At 38.8% G+C, this 15,907-nt stretch overlaps 1 protein-coding gene across 8 annotated transcripts in view; it reads left to right on the forward strand.

Annotated features, from left to right (window-relative positions):
- Positions 1-727: 727 nt before the first annotated feature.
- The window catches only part of LOC122438540 (cytochrome c oxidase assembly factor 1 homolog), a 90,387-nt gene continuing 75,207 nt past the window's right edge, over positions 728-15,907 (forward strand). Inside the window, exon 1 of one of the 8 annotated variants that reach the window (XM_043463502.1) lies at positions 728-829. The gene's annotated coding sequence lies outside the window, so the exon portion shown is untranslated. Of the gene's footprint in view, positions 860-15,907 lie in introns of all 8 variants that reach the window. The other 7 variants (XM_043463501.1, XM_043463505.1, XM_043463507.1 and 4 more) reach the window with 7 other exon arrangements.

The raw sequence follows: 15,907 nt of genomic DNA on the forward strand, positions 1-15,907 counted from the left end.
CTTTTGATTAAAGAATCCAAGGGCCTGGGTGGTAGGTAACTCTCGAACTTCAAACTTGTCATTAAAGCAAAGGGTGATGTTAATAGCGATGATGACGATGGAATAATCAAGATGAAAATAATAACTACCGTTTATTGAACACTTATATACTGCCAGACGAGTCTGATCGCTTTACATCCTCATGACAAATCTATTAAGTAACCACTACTACTAATGTATTTTGCTACTAAACGCCATAAGAACCGAGACTGTTACATTTTTCTTAACAATCCATTCCCTGGAGTACAGTAAGAATTTAATAAACATTTAATGAATAAAAAAAGTTAGCGTTGTTAAGTTTCTCAGTCAAATTGGCAAGATGGACTTCAGTGCCAGAGCGGGGCTCAGATGGCCCGTGGTTTCGCATCCTTGGGGGTGAATCGAAGCGCCAGATCCCTGCGAGGAGCAACAGGAACCAGTGGTTTTAAATTTCCTAGGCAACCGCTGATGGACTGACAGTATGTTGGGCGCTAATGGGGGGCACAAGACAAAAAGCTGAGATTTGGGAAGACAAATGCCTTTCTCGCGCTCGACAAGCTTCTGAGAAGCCGGGCAGCAGAACCAATCTCAGCCTGAGAAGCCGCCGCTTTGGCGCCGGGATTCTGCAATCATTCAACTGCTCTAGTGCGTCCTGACTGCTCTAGCTCCGAGAGGAGGTGACGTCGGAAGTCTCGACTGCTCCTCGCGGGGCGTGTCCACCCGCCGGCGTTTGCCCCACCCACTCCCACACGCTCCACTTCCGGAGGGGGCCGTCACGCTCTCTGTGGCGTGGTGTTTCTACGCCTGACAGGTTAGCGTCCACGCGGGAGAAAAGAGTCGGGTCAGTCCTGCTCCAAAAGCATTTGTTCTCGCCGTTCTGGAGACGGCTTTTGCGCGAGGGGCGCACTGTTGCTAGGGCAGCACGTCAGGGGCCACCTCCTTGTTGTTGCTGGGTCGCGACCTCCTGGAGCTGCGTGACTGGGGGACCCGTGGTGGGCTAATCGTGACCTTGCCCCGTGGTCCTTGGTGAGCGTTTCCAGGAGCACATTTGTGAAGAGGTGGAACTGTGCACTTTGTCGGTGGTCCCAGGTTACAACAGCCTGAGAGAGGCCCTGCCTAGATGATTGTATAAAAGAATACTCTGGCTCGGTGGTCATGATAAGTCGTCTCCCTCACAGCTGAGCTGCATAAGGGGGCTGACCATGGAAGTGATTTTCAGCGTTTAAGTGATTTTCGGGTGTTTGTATAAGCGTGCGTATGCATGTTTGTCAGTCTGTGCGTGTGTGGAAAGGGCTGTAATTTTAAAAATCCATAAGTAGTATATTTTGCTACTTTCCTGGTCTCTTCCCCTCATTCCTCTTTATTCTCACCTGAGGGGCATTACTCTCCTTCACCTTTGGATATAAGCAGCAACTCTCTACTTGAACTTACACATTTAAAACACAGATTTGACTGTTAATCCTCTACTTAAAACCTTACTGGCTTTCCCATTGATTCAGGATAGTACAAATTCCTTTGGCTGGATTGAAGACACTTCAAAGTCTTGTTTCTGCTGAATTTTTCAGTCTCATCTCCTTTCATGGGAAACACACGTACACATACATGCCATCCTGTCATGCCATCCTGCAGTAATTTCATCTCTTTGGCTGTGATAATGTTTTATAATGGTTTACCCACGTTTGGAAATTTACTTTTCCATTCAGTCAGAATTTAGTGAATTCGTGGTATTGCCAGACACTGTTTTTGGAACTGGGGGAAAATGGAGTTAAAACTGGGGAGAAAAAGCCCAACCTGCAGTCCTTTTGAAAAATAACAGCTTGATTGAAATATAGTTCACATACCATGGAATTTTAAAATACACACTGCTTTTTAGTACATTCACAAAGTTGTACAACCGACAACCACGATTTTAAAACATTTTCATCACCCCTGAAAGAAACTCTGTACCCACTAGCAATCTCCCTTGAGTTCCTCCTTACCCTGCCCCACTTTTATCTCTAAGGAACTACTAATCTGCTGAATATATAAATATATTTGTCTATTCTGGACAATTCTAGAATAGGCTGATAAATAAAATTATAAACCATGTGGTCTTCTTTCGCTTAACATGTTGAAGTGTATCAGCACGTCATTTCTTTTTATCGCTAAATATTATTTCACTCTGTGGATATACCACCAGTTATTTATCCATTGGTCCTGTTGATGGGTATTTCAGTTGTTTTGGTTATCCTATATAGTGCTGATATGAACATTGGTGTACACCTTTTTTGTGTGTGAGCATAATGATTTCTCTTGGCTATGTACATAAGAGTAGGATTCCTGGGTCATACGGTAATTCTACATTTAACATTTTTTTTTTCTTTTTACTTTTTTTTTTGCATTTAACATTTTGAAGAACTACCAGACTTTTTTTTTTTTTTTTTAAAGCAGCTGCACCATTTTATATTCCTATAAGCAGTGTATAAAGGTTCACATCCTTGCCAATGCTTGTTATCTTTTTCTTTTTTTTTTAATTCTAGCTGTCCTAGTGGGTGTGAAGCATTGTCTCGTTGTGGTTTTGATTTGTATTTCTCTGATGGCTAATGTTGAGCATCTTTTTGTGTGCTATTGGCCACTGTGTGTATCTTCTTTGGAGAAATGTCTATTCATTCCTTTGCCCATTTAAAAACTAAGCTGTTGTTTACCATTGAGTTGTAAGAGTGCTTTATATATTCTAGGTCAAGTCTTTCATCAGGTGTATGACAGTCTTTGGAATTATGCAATAGTTCCTTTAAATGGGAAGCACATGAGCTTAATTTTGACTTTTCCTGGAGACCATGTTATACAGATATGTGGGAGTAATTCAGAGTGAATTACTAAGTGTGAAAGACCGGGCTCAGGAAAATTGATGCGAAGAACCTGTGAGCAGCATTTTAAGATTTGAAAAATGAAGCAGTGGAAAACAGTTTATATAATTTTTCCAGTTCTTACTGGTTTTGCCTTTTCATTATTGATTTGTAGGAGTTCTTTCTGTAAAGATATTAGCCCCTTAGCTGTTAGATATGGGACAGATATTTTCAGATTATTTGTTAACTTTTTCCTATATTTTACTATGCTGATGCTTTATGTTTTTATGTGGTCAGTACTGTGAATGTTTTCCTTAAAAGGCTTCTGGGTGGTCATTTGGGATACTGTTCTTAAATGATAGGAATTACAGAAACTGACATGGTAGTTCCCTGGTTAGTCTGAGTTCTAGTACTATGTTTAGCTTTACTGGCAAGCCTTATTTTATTGTGCTTTGATTATTGTGTTTTTTACAAATTGAAGGTCTCTGATGCAAACCTGCATCAAATAACTCTATTGGCACCATTTTCCCACAACATTTGCTCACTTTGTGTCTCTGTGTTACATTGTGGTAACTCTCACAATATTTCAAACTTTGTCATTATTTTTAATTTGTTATGATGATCTGTCAACCGTGATCCTTGATGTTGCCATCATAATTGTTTTTGGGTGCCATGAACTGTGCCCATATAAGACAGTGAAATTAATTGAGAAATGTGTGTGTTCTGACTGCTCCACCAACTCACTGTTACCCCGTTTCTCCCCCTCTCCTTGGGCTTCCATAGTCCCTGAAATGTAATATTGAAATTAGACTAATTGATAACCCTGCACTGGCCTTTAAGTGTTCAAGTGAAAGCAGGTATTACCTTGTCAGGCTTCCCGAGTAGCTCAGCTGGTAAAGAATCTGCCTGCAATGTGGGAGACCTGGGTTCGATCCCTGGGTTGAGAAGACCCCCGGGAGGAGGGCATGGCACCCCACTACAGTATTCTTGCCTGGAGACTCCCCAGGGACAGAGGAGCCTGGCGGGCTACAGTCCATGGGGTCACAAAGAGTTGGACACGACTGAGCGACTTTCACTTTCACTTTGGAAGAAGTTGGTTCCAACCCTCATGGATAACTTTGAGGAGTTCAAGACTTGGTGGAGGACATAATTGCAGATGTGGTGGGAACAGCAAGAGAGCCAGAATTAGTAGTGGTCTAAAGATGTGACTGAATTGCTGTGATCTCATGATACAACTTTCATGGATGAGGAATTGCTTCTTATGGGTGAGCAAAGAAAGTGATTTCTTGAGATGATACCTACTCCCAGTGAAGATGCTGTGAAGATTGTTGAAATGACAACAAAGTATTTAGAATATTACATCAACTTGTTTGATACAATGGCGACAGTATTTGAGAGGTTAACTCCAATTTTGAAAGTAGTTCTTCTGTGGGTAAAATGCTGTGTAACAGCATTACTTGCTACAGAGAAACCATTTGGGAAAGGAAAAGTCAGTTGATGCAGCAAACTTCACTGTTGTCTTTCTTTAAGAAATTGCTGCATCCACCTCAACCTTCAGCAGTCATACCCTGATCAGTCAGAGTGTGTGTGTCGCTTCAGTCATGTCCAGCTCTTTGTGATCTATGAACTGTAGCCTGCCAGGCTCCTCTGTCCATGGGATTCTCCCGGCAAAATACTGGAGTGGGTTGCCATGCCCTCCTCCAGGGAATCTTCCCGACCCAGGGATTGAACCTATGCCTCTTACATGTCTGCTGCATTGGCAGGCAGGCTGTTTACCACTAGCACCACCTGATCAGTCAGTAGCCACCAACATCAGCGAAAGACCCTCCACCAGCATAAAGATATGACTCTGAAAGCCCACGTAATGGTTAGCCTTTTTTTAGCAGTAAACTATTTTTAAATTATATATATTGGTTTTAGATATAATGCTGTTGCACACTTAATAGATTGTGATATAGTGTAAACATAACTATCACATGCCCTGGGAAAACAGAAAATTCATGTGACTCGCTTTATTGCAATATTCACTTAATTGTGACAGTCTGAAGCTGAACCCACAGTATCTCGGAAGTGGGCCTGTAGAGTGTTAATTGTTTCAGACTCTTGTGCCTCCCTGTCTTTCTGCCTTGAAAAACATGCTAAAATCTGCTTCAGCTTTGTTCCTAAACTTTCTATAACACTTAGAAGTTATTTTCTTATTCTCATCTTCATGTTTAGTATAGTGCATTAGATTTGTGAGAGCTGTGCTGGACAGTTGTTTATCAAATAGAGGTACTTAATACATGCCTGCAGAAGTTTATTTGAAGATTTTATGTGTGCAGAGCTTGAGTGTAACTATGCTGGTTCTGGACTGTGACATGCTGGAAATAGTAGTTTTATAAAATTCTATTAACATTATTTGGTGTTTGTTTTTCTCATTTCATGGGTAGTGGTAATTCAGATATTTTTAGGGTCTTGAACATTGTGAGTAATTGAGGAAAACTATTCATCATAGCTCCCTAGAAAAGTAGCTCCCATGTAAAATTCTATTTTACTTGCAATACCTGAGGCTTCATTATTTCCATATGGCCTGATTTGTTGGGAGGACTGTGTGTTTCTTGCTCTAGTATTTGCTTTTTTTTTTTAAATTGTGATTAAGTGTCCATAACATGAAATTTCACATTCTGACCATTTAAGTGTACTATTCAGTGACATTAAGTGCACTCATTTTGTTGTGCAACTGTCACCACCATCCTCTCCAGAACCTTTATCTTCCTGAAATTCTGTATAACCTGTTACATAATAACTCCCCAGTTCCCCCTCTCTCCAGCCCCTGGTAGCCACCTTTCCACTTTGTCTCTGGAATATAGTATTTCTCTTTGTGTCTGATTTATTTTGCTTTGTATCATGTCTTTCAGGTTCATCCTTGTGGCATATTGCAGAATTGTCTTCCTCTTTAAGGCTAAATAATATTCCATTATATGCATATATCACATTTTGTTTATCTATTCATTAGTTCATAGATATGTGGGTTGTTTCCATCTTTCGGCTATTATGAATAGTGCTTCTATGAACATTGGTACACTGTTATTGTTTGAGTTCTTTTGAGTGTATACCGTAAGTAGAATTGCTGGGTCATAGGATAATTCGCGGGCTTCCCCAGTAGCGCAGCTGGTAAGTAATCCACCTGCAATGGAGGAGACCCTGGTTTGATTCTTGGGTCTGGAAGACCCCCTGGAGAAGGGATTGGCTACCTACTCTAGTATTCTTGGGCTTCCCTGGTGGCTCAGATGGTAAAGAATCCACCTGCAATGCAGAAGCCCTGGGTTCTATCCCTGGGTTGGGAAGACACCCTGGAGGAGGGCATGGCAACCCACTCTAGATTTCTTGCCTGGAGAATCCCCATGGACAGAGGAGCCTGGTGGGCTACAGACCATAAGGGTTGCAAAGAGTTGTACATGACCGAATGACTAAGCACAGCACAGGGTAATTCTTGGTTTGATTTTTTTGAGGAACCATCAGTTTGCTTCAGTGTTTTTTGTCATTCACATAAAATATGAGGCTTAAAAGAATTGTGTAATTTAGGCATACATTAATGATCACATTTACCTTTCTAAAAATATGAATTCAAAGAGCCATCTACTGGTTGAAGGTATGTGGGAGTTTTTGTCTTAGGTTTTGGAAATCTTGGAGTTTTAAAATTATCTGCTAGAATTCAGATTAAAGAAGTTTACCTGGATAGGTTCCCAGATCCCAAATTTGTTTATGATCTAATCTCCTGCTTTATTTTCTTTTTGCTGTTATTTGATTTCAATGTTTGTTTTCTGTGTTTTCAATCTTTGGGGGGAAATTACTGGTCATGGCAGATGGTAAGATGGGGGTGATTTTGCAGACTTGCATCATTGCAGAGGTCTGGATTGTTCTGTTGTTCTGCTGAGTATCTTGTTGGATACTTTGGCAATTACTCTGGTATGCTGTGAATACTGCTGCTTCTGACAAGCAAGTTTAGTGCAAAGATATCCATGTCATTAATTAGTGAAGAGTGGGAAATGACTAATAGTATTCTCTTATTACTGTACCATTATTTTTTCAACTACTGCCCTGAAGTTGGAAGTGTTATGTTGTTGTGGGTACTGGGATCCCTCTGCTGGGATCCTCTACTGGACTCTCTGCGATTACTGGGGAAGTGTAGACATACAGAAAGCAGTATGACTCAACCAAATCTTAGAAAACTAAGATCTCATGCTTGCCAAACTCTCTCTCTTCCCCTTCCGCTCCAATTCTAACATCTTTCGTAAACTCCCTGTTTAATATTTCCTCATCAGTGTTACAGCCCATACCCCTTGGTAAACAGCAAGCATATTATCAGGAGAGATGGAGGGAACAAAGGTGTTAATGTGGCTTTTGCTCTCAGTTTGGGTCAGTTGGTCATCTGGGCTCTCTCACCTGGTCATCCATTGTGTGGGCTCTTGGTACCTTATTTCATTTGGCAACTACAGATGCACTTGAAAGATCCCCAGATGGGTTTGGGTGCTCCAGACTCTTGGAACTTGAATATAACTTAAATTTGTATGGGATTTCCCTGGCATCCAAAATACCAAGATTACATAGATGCTGAGTATCCAGCTTGGACTGTTTATGCTCCAGTGTCGGGAAGATCCCCTGGAGAAGGAAATGGCAACCCACTCCAGTACTCTTGCCTGGAAAATTCCATGAACTGAGAAGCCTGGTAGGCTACAGTTCATGGGGTCTCAAAGAGTCAGACACGACTGAGCCACTTCACTCACTCTGAGTAAGACTAAACACACTCATAAAATGCTTTTTATAATTCTTCTTTTGAGGTTACCAGAGAAAGGTGAATATTAACTCCTAGTTTTTGGTAATAGATTGTTACCTTTCATCAGACTTGTCTCTGCTAGGGACAAAGTGATTTTATTGCTGGTGTACATCATTAACCTTTAGAAATGCTTCCAAGTCCATATTAAATATTTCAACATGCTTGTGTCAGATCAGGACCTTTCTATAGCTCAACTTGAGGTATAAACAGCAAAACTTGAATTTTATGTGAATGTTTCTGCATTCTAACTTTAGGATTTTTCTTCCTTTCTATAAACACGTGGCACTGAGTTTTTTTATCCTCTTATTCTGTATCTGTCTTTTAAAAAATTATCATGCAGTACAATTGACTATTTTACCTTTTGGTTTAGTTCTGTAAATTGTGATACACGTATAGATTTGTGTGACTGCTACTATAGTCAGGGTACACCTCACTTCAAAAACTTCCTGCTCTCTTCAGGGTCACCTTTCCATTACCCAGGTAACCAAAAAGTAAATGTCATTTTGTGCTTTTTACTGTGGGAAGCAGTAAGGTGGTTTTCCTTCCTTTTCTCTTTACCAGTGATTTTTACTCAAATGTGATGGACTAAGAAGGATAAAATAAACATAATCCCTTTTCATTTTCTTTCAGAAACTCAAAACTTTTTCACAAACTTGATTAGGAATAAGATCATTTTGCCTGTGATGCCTTCCAACAGGGGGCAGTGTTGGGCCATAACAGGACACAGATTGCTGCAAAATAACTAACGAAGTTTTTACTTCAGGAAAACAGGAAAAAAGTTAATTAAGAATTGACATTTAACTCTAGAATCTACTTTCTTTGGATCTATTTCAAAAGCTATCTTACTCCTAGCAAAGCAGTCTATGGATGAAAGTCTATGGATTAATTCTTTTGTATTTGTTTTCAGATGGTTTTAAATGTTTGTAGAATTAGAAGTTAACTCTTTAAGGTTAACCTTTGTGGAAGGAATACCTGGAGTATTATGGGTGAATCTGTGAATCCTCCCTTCCAGCCCCTCCCTGTGATCTGGTAGAATTTAATCAGAGGCGTTTGTCAGGTGTTTTATATTCCAGTATTCTTTATTGCGGGCAGGAACCCCATCTATAACATCCCTCACAATTGATAACATTAATTAATCTGCATATGGAGCAGATGCAGAAGAAAGATGCAGATTTTGATTGCTAGGATCCTGAGTTTGAAGCTTTAATAGAGATGTTTAGTGAGAAATGATGAAGTGGAGCCTGTGAGACACTCACAGTTAGGTGATTCAGGTTTTCAAACCTAACTCACTCAAAAAGGGATTCCTAGCTTTTATCTGGTAGTATATACTTCCCTGGGAATTGGTACCACCATTTATCCGGATGCTCGTGTAGGATACTGGGGATTATCTTTAAGACCTCTCAATATTCTCTTAATTCTACCTTTTAGGTAGACTTTGTCAGACCTGGTTACTTCATCTCTACTTCTGTCATCCAAATCCAAACTACCTTTATCTCTCACCTGGATTCCACTTCCTAACTGGTCTGCCTAAATGTGATAAAGAATCCGCCTGCCAATGCAGGCGATGCAAAAAGTTTGATCCCTGGGTTGGAAAGATCCTCTGGAAGAGGAAGTGGCAATCCACTCCAGTATTCTTGCCTGGGAAATCCCATGGATAGAGGAGCCTGGTGGACTACAGTCCACGGGGTTGTAAAGAGTCAGACATGACTTAGTGACTAAACAACAAAATGTGCTATTTCTACTTTATTTTTCACACAAAAACTATTTTAAAAAATATAAAATGTGATAATGTCAAACTCCTACTTGAAACTTTTCTATTATTTACCATTATGCTTAGGATAAGCCAGAAATACTTAGTTTGACCAACAGTCCACCCTTCCAGCCCTTCCCTGTGATCTGGCTTCTCTGCTTACTGTTGCAGCCTCACATTATGCCACTTTTCCCTTGGTCACTATGCTCCATCTTCTCTGGTGTCCTTTTTGTTCATTGTTTGGACCAGGGGAGCAGAATGGAAGCAGGGTGACTTGTTTTAAGCCAACATGCATTTTAGGTAAAGAAGTGATGGCTTAGGAATATATTAAGGTTTGTGGCTCATGGGGACTCATCACTTTGTCACTTTTCCACTCAAATCTTGGGATAAAAGCACATCTGAGTTCAGATTCTGTGTAGAAAAAAATTATATTCTGATTGAGAAAAGGAAGTTTAGGACGAGGCAGTCATTACCTGGTATATTCAAAGTGTAGACAGTGCTTTGTATTTGAGAACTTTCAGTGTACCTAAAATGACTCTCTTTGTAAAATCATTCTTTCTTCTTGCTTTTAATTATCCATTAACTTTGTTTTTCATGTGTATGAGTCTTGCCTCAGCCACTGGTTGGACCATACAACCATCTGGGGCTTAGATGCTGTTGGTGGTACCCCGAATAAGTGGTAGTAGTGCAGCCTGTTCTTGCATTTCTGGCTTCTCGGGGCAGTTCATTCCTTTTTGGGAGAGTTTAAGTTCTCTGTCTTGTACGAGATCAATGGCCTACAGTTTTCCCACACTGGTTCTAGCTTTTCTTGGAGGCATAGAGAACAAGCCTAACTTCTCTTCCCCCATTAGCTCTTTAGTTATTGCAGTAGCTGTTGTGGCTCCTAGCATATTCTCCTTTGTAGATCTCCTTCAGTTCAGTTCAGTCGCTCAGTTGTGTCCGACTCTTGCGACCCCATGAACCGCAGCACACCAGGCCTCCCTGTCCATCACCAACTCCCGGAGTCCACCCAAATCCATGTCCATTGAGTCAGTGATGCCATCCAACCATCTCATCCCCTGTCGTCCCCTTCTCCTTCTGCCCTCAATCTTTCCCAGCATCAGGGTCTTTTTCAAATGAGTCAGCTCTTCGCATCAAGTTGCTGAAGTGTTGGAGTTTTGGCTTCAACATCCGTCCCTCCAATAAACACCCAGGACTGATCTCCTAATTTAGGATGGACTGGTTGGATCTCCTTGCGGTCCAAGAGACTCTCAAGAGTCTTCTCCAACACCACAGTTCAAAAGCATCAATTCTTCTGTGCTCAGCTTTCTTTATAGTCCATCTCTCACATCCATACATGACTACTGGAAAAACCATAGCCTTGACTAGACGGCTTCAGTTCAGTTCAGTCACTCAGTCATGTCCAACTCTTTGCGACCCCATGAATCGCAGCATGCCAGGCCTCCCTGTCCATCACCAGCTCCCAGAGTTTACTCAAACTCATGTCCATTGAGTTGGTGATGCCATCCAGCCATCTCATCCTCTGTCGTCCCCTTCTCCTCCTGCCCCCAGTCCCTCCTAGCATCAGGGTCTTTTCCAATGAGTCAACTCTTCGCATGAGGTGGCCAGCGTGTTGGAGTTTCAGCTTCAGCATCAGTCCTTCCAATGAACACTCAGGACTCATCTCCTTTAGGATGGACTGGTTAGATCTTCTTGAAGTCCAAGGGACTCTCAAGAGTCTTCTCCAACACAACAGTTCAAAAGCATCAGTTTTTCAGCACTCAGTTTTCTTTACAGTCCAACTCTCACATCCATACTAGACGGCTTAGCTCAAGTATTTCTCGTTGTGTTCACTATTCTGGGTACTTTCTACTGATTGTCCTCCAGTTTAGTGTTTGAAAGTGTGTTTTGAGACTACATGCAACACAGTCACTTAAGACACTAGTTAAAAGTGAAGATTCTTATTGGATTAAGATGGTAAATTAACTTCTGTTCTAGCTCCCTATTGAAACTCTACTGAAACTATAGTAAAGATCCAAAGGACAGAACATCAGGAAAGGAAATGAGCAGTACAGTTTGAAAAACTGAAAAGCCTAAACAAGAATGAGTGGCAATTTATCTAGATATCCAAAACTGAAAAGCCTAAACAAGAACGGCAGTTTATCTAGACACGCAAGACTTATGAACCCTAAATTGGCAGGAGGTCAGATTTACCTTGTAAATCCTCAAAAAGCTCAAAAGCTCGGCAATACCAGATATCTCTGCAAATTGGGATACACGGGAGATGAAATAGGAAGATTGGGTGGGTACTGCTTATTAGTAACTCTCAATGAATGCTGTTCACTTTGGGACAGATTCTGCAAACTCACAGCAATGATCTCTGGATAAAATAGGATTTCCATGTGGGAAGGCATTCCTAGCACTTCTCAGGAAATTTTACGTTTATTCGAATTCCAAAAGCTGAGGAAAATCATTTAAATAGTCAGGGAAACAGGAAAAAGGAATTTAAAATTTCCTGAGAATTAAAGCTTGACAATCAATACTCTTGGTTACCATTTGTTTTAAGAGTTCCTCTGGCATCAAGGGGAAAGCAAGAATGGGGCATGGTGACATACCAAGTAGAAAGTAAAGGTCTGGGAACTGAGACAGAAGCATCTGGGAGAAAAGCTGAATCATGATTAATAAGCTGGTCTTACTCATAGTTTTTGCCATCTTATAAATATGTTTTCATCCTCTATCTGCTGCTAACAGGTATTCTTAGGAGTAAAATAAGTTTATATTAATTATAAATCCAATGGGTGGTGTTCCAAGAAATAAGTTTGGGAGCAAAATAAATTGGTAAATTGGCAGTTACAATTTAGTATTTTGTGTAGTACTGTTAACCTTGCTATGAGATCCCAATGTTGTATATATAAATATTACCCAATAATGTTTGATGGTGTTTTCAAGTTCAGAATATTCACTGATAGACTGTAGGGTGTTTTGTTTTTTTTTCCTGAATACTAAGGGATTGAAGGTATGAATGTTTTTATGGAATACTCCAGTATGAAATAAGAACTTAATATAAAATCTGAATACTAAAAGCAGTATTTCAAAGCAAAACCAAAACCAGAGTAAGCAAAATAGTTTATCATTAAAAAAATTATAGGCGCTTATAGAGGTAACATGTGCCCCAATACTTCACCTGAGGGATTCTTTTTTGGTACTTTGTGTTTGACCAATGTCAATGCAAAATGAGTGGAATTTATCTACATCTGGAATATTTGTTATGAAAGACTTTTGAACAGGACAGATAATACATGGTGTATTTTAAAATTTCATTTGTATTTCAACTTTTACAAAGATGTTAGTTTGTCATTTTATATTGTTTCTTTTTAAAGATCTTGCTCTTTTATCAGATTTCTTGAGAATAATGATGTGTAACGTTATGTAAGTTGAAGATGTGCAAAGTGGTTATTTGGTACATGTATGTATTTTGAAATGATTGCTACAGTACAGTTAGTTAATACCTCTGTCACCTCACATAATTACCACTTGTGTGTGGGTGTGTGGTGAGAAATTAAGATTTACTCTCATGGCAACTTTCAACTATATAATAGTATTAACTGTAGTCACTACACTGTACATTAGATCCCCAGAATTAATTCATCTCATAATTGGAGATTTTTACTTCTTGACCAGCCTCTTCCCATTTCCTCAGTCCCAAGCCCCTGGCAAACGCCATTCTCTGTTTCAATGAGTTTGCGCTATGCATTTCATATATAAGTGATATCGTAGAGTAAATATTTTTCTCTAACTTATTTCAGCTCTCAAGTTTCATTGATGTTGTCCTAAATAGCAGAATTTCCTTCATGTTTTAAAAATGACTGAATAATATTCTAGTGTATGTGTATATATCCATTTTTATCCATTTATCAGTGGACACTTTGGTTATTTCCATGTCTTCATTTCTGTGAATAATGCTGGAATGAACACAGGGAGTGTGGAAGTCTCTTTGACAGTGATTTCATTTCCTTTGGATGTAAACCCAGAAGTGGGATCACATGGCAGTTTTATTTTGAATTTTTTGAGGAGTGTCAATGCTGTTTTCCAGCTGTACTGACTTATATTCCTGCCAGAAATACAGAGGGGTTTCCCTTTCTCATGTTCTTCTCAACACTTATCTCTTTGTTGTTTTGAGGTGTGAGGTGGTATCTCATTGAGGTTTTGATTTGCATTTTTCTGATAATTAGTGATATTGAGTATCTTTTCATGTGCTTATTGGCCACTTGTATGTCTTCTCTGGAAAAACGTCTATTCAGGTCCTTTGTTCATTTTTAATCAGATTATTTGCTTTTTGTTATTGAATTTTATGAGTTTCTTATATATTTTGGATATTAGCCCTTATGAAATACATGATTTGCAAATATTTTCTCCTACTCTATAGATTGCCTTTTCATTTTATTGATTCTTTTGCTGTACAAAAGCTTTTTACTTTGATGTAGTCTCATTTGTTGATTTTTTCTTTTGGTGCCATATCTGAAAAAGTCATTGCCAAGAAAATGTCAAGGATCTTTTAATCTTACTTCTTCTAGGAGTTTTATGTTTAAGGTCTTACATTTAAGTCTTTAATAATCCATTTCTGAGTTCATTTTTGTGAATGGTATAAGAGAGGGTTTCAGTTCATTCTTTTGCATGTAAATATCCAATTTTCCCAGCAATATTTATTGTAGAGACTGGCTTTTCTCAATTGAGTATTTTTGACTACCTTGTCAAATATTGGTTGACCACATATACGTGGGTTTATTTCTGGGCTCTCAATTCTGTTTCATTGATCTATATGTCAGTTTTTAATGCCAGTATCATACTGTTTTGATTGTTATAGCTTTGTAAAAATCAGAAAGTGTGATTTTTTTTTTTTTCTTTCTCAGGATTTTTTGGCTATTTGAGTCTTTCATGGTTCCATAGAAATTTTACAATTATTTTCTATTTCTGTAAAAAAAAATGCAGTTGGGATTTTCATAGGGATTGCATTAAATCTATAGATGGCTTTGGGTATTATGGCTATTTTTTTTTAAACAGTATTGTCTTCCAGTTTATGAATATGAGCTATAATCCCATCTATTTGTGTCTTCAACTTCTTAGTGTCTTATGGTTTTTAGAATACAGATTTTTCACCTGCTTGGTTAATATATTTGTAAGTATTTTATTGTTTTCAGTGTTATTATAAAGGGGTTTGTTTTCATTATTTCTTTTTCAGATATTTCATAGGGAATGAATAGAAATGCCTTGGTTTCTGTATGTTGGTTTTGTTTCCTGTGGTTTTACTGAATTTATTGATTAGTTTTTTGGTATAGTCTTTAGGATTTTTTACATAGCAGATCATGTCATCTGCAGACAGAGACACTTTTCTTCTTTCTTTCTGATTTGAATGCCTTTTATTTTCTCTTCTTGCCTAATTGCTTCGGTTAACACTTCCAATATTATTTTGAATAGGAATGGTGAGAATGGGCATCCTTGACTTATTCCTGATCTTAGAGGAAAGACTTCAAGCATTTCACCATTGAGTGTGAATATTAACTGTTGTCTGACTTTTTTTACGTTGATGTACATTTCTTTTCTACTCTCTTTGTTGAAAGTTTTTATCATGAAAGCATGTGGAATTTTTGTTAAATCATTTTTCTGCATCTGTCAAAATAATATGATTTTAAACTTTCATTGTGTTAAGTCACATTTGTTGATTTGTGGATATTGAACCATTCTTGCATCCTGGGGATAAATTTCAGTTGATCATGGTGACTTTTTAATGTGCTGTTGAATTTGCTTGTACTTTCCTGAGTATTTTTATATCTGTATTCATCAGATATGTTGGCCTGTAGTTTTCTTTTGTTGTATTGTCTGTGTCTGTATGTGGCTTTGGTATCAGGGTGATGCTAGTCTGGTAAAATGAGTTTCTCCTCTTTGGTTGTTTGCAAGAGTTTAAGAAGGATTGTTGTAAACTTATTTTCAGATGTTTGTAGAATTTACTAGAGAATTGCTAAGTTGATAAGATCCCCTGGAAAAGGGAATGGCTACCCACTACAGTATTCTTGCCTGGAAAATTCCAGGGACAGAGGAGCTCTACATGGACTCGTCAGTCCATGGGGTCACAAAGAGTCAGACACGACTGGGCGACTGAACACATACTAGTGAAACCAACTGTTTCTGTTTTTGTTGTTGTTGTTAGGAGTTTTTTGATTACTGAATCAGTCTACTTACTCCTTAATAGGTCTGTTCAGATGTTCTGTTTCTTCCTGTTTCCTTCTTGATAAGGGTTTATGTTTCTAGGAATTCATCCATTTCATCTAGGTTATCCCAGTTTGTTGGCAATAATTGTTTATAGTAATCTCTTCTGATTCTTTGTATTTATGTGGTATCAGATGTAATGTCTTCTCTTTCACTTCTGATTTTGTTTATTTGAGTCTTCTCTTTTTTAGTTTGTCTGGCTAAAGGATTTTGAATTTTGTTTATTTTATCAAAACCAGCTCTTAGTTTTGTTGA

This window comes from Cervus canadensis, chromosome 3, assembly GCF_019320065.1.
Source record: "Cervus canadensis isolate Bull #8, Minnesota chromosome 3, ASM1932006v1, whole genome shotgun sequence".
Taxonomy (NCBI): Eukaryota; Metazoa; Chordata; class Mammalia; order Artiodactyla; family Cervidae; genus Cervus; species Cervus canadensis.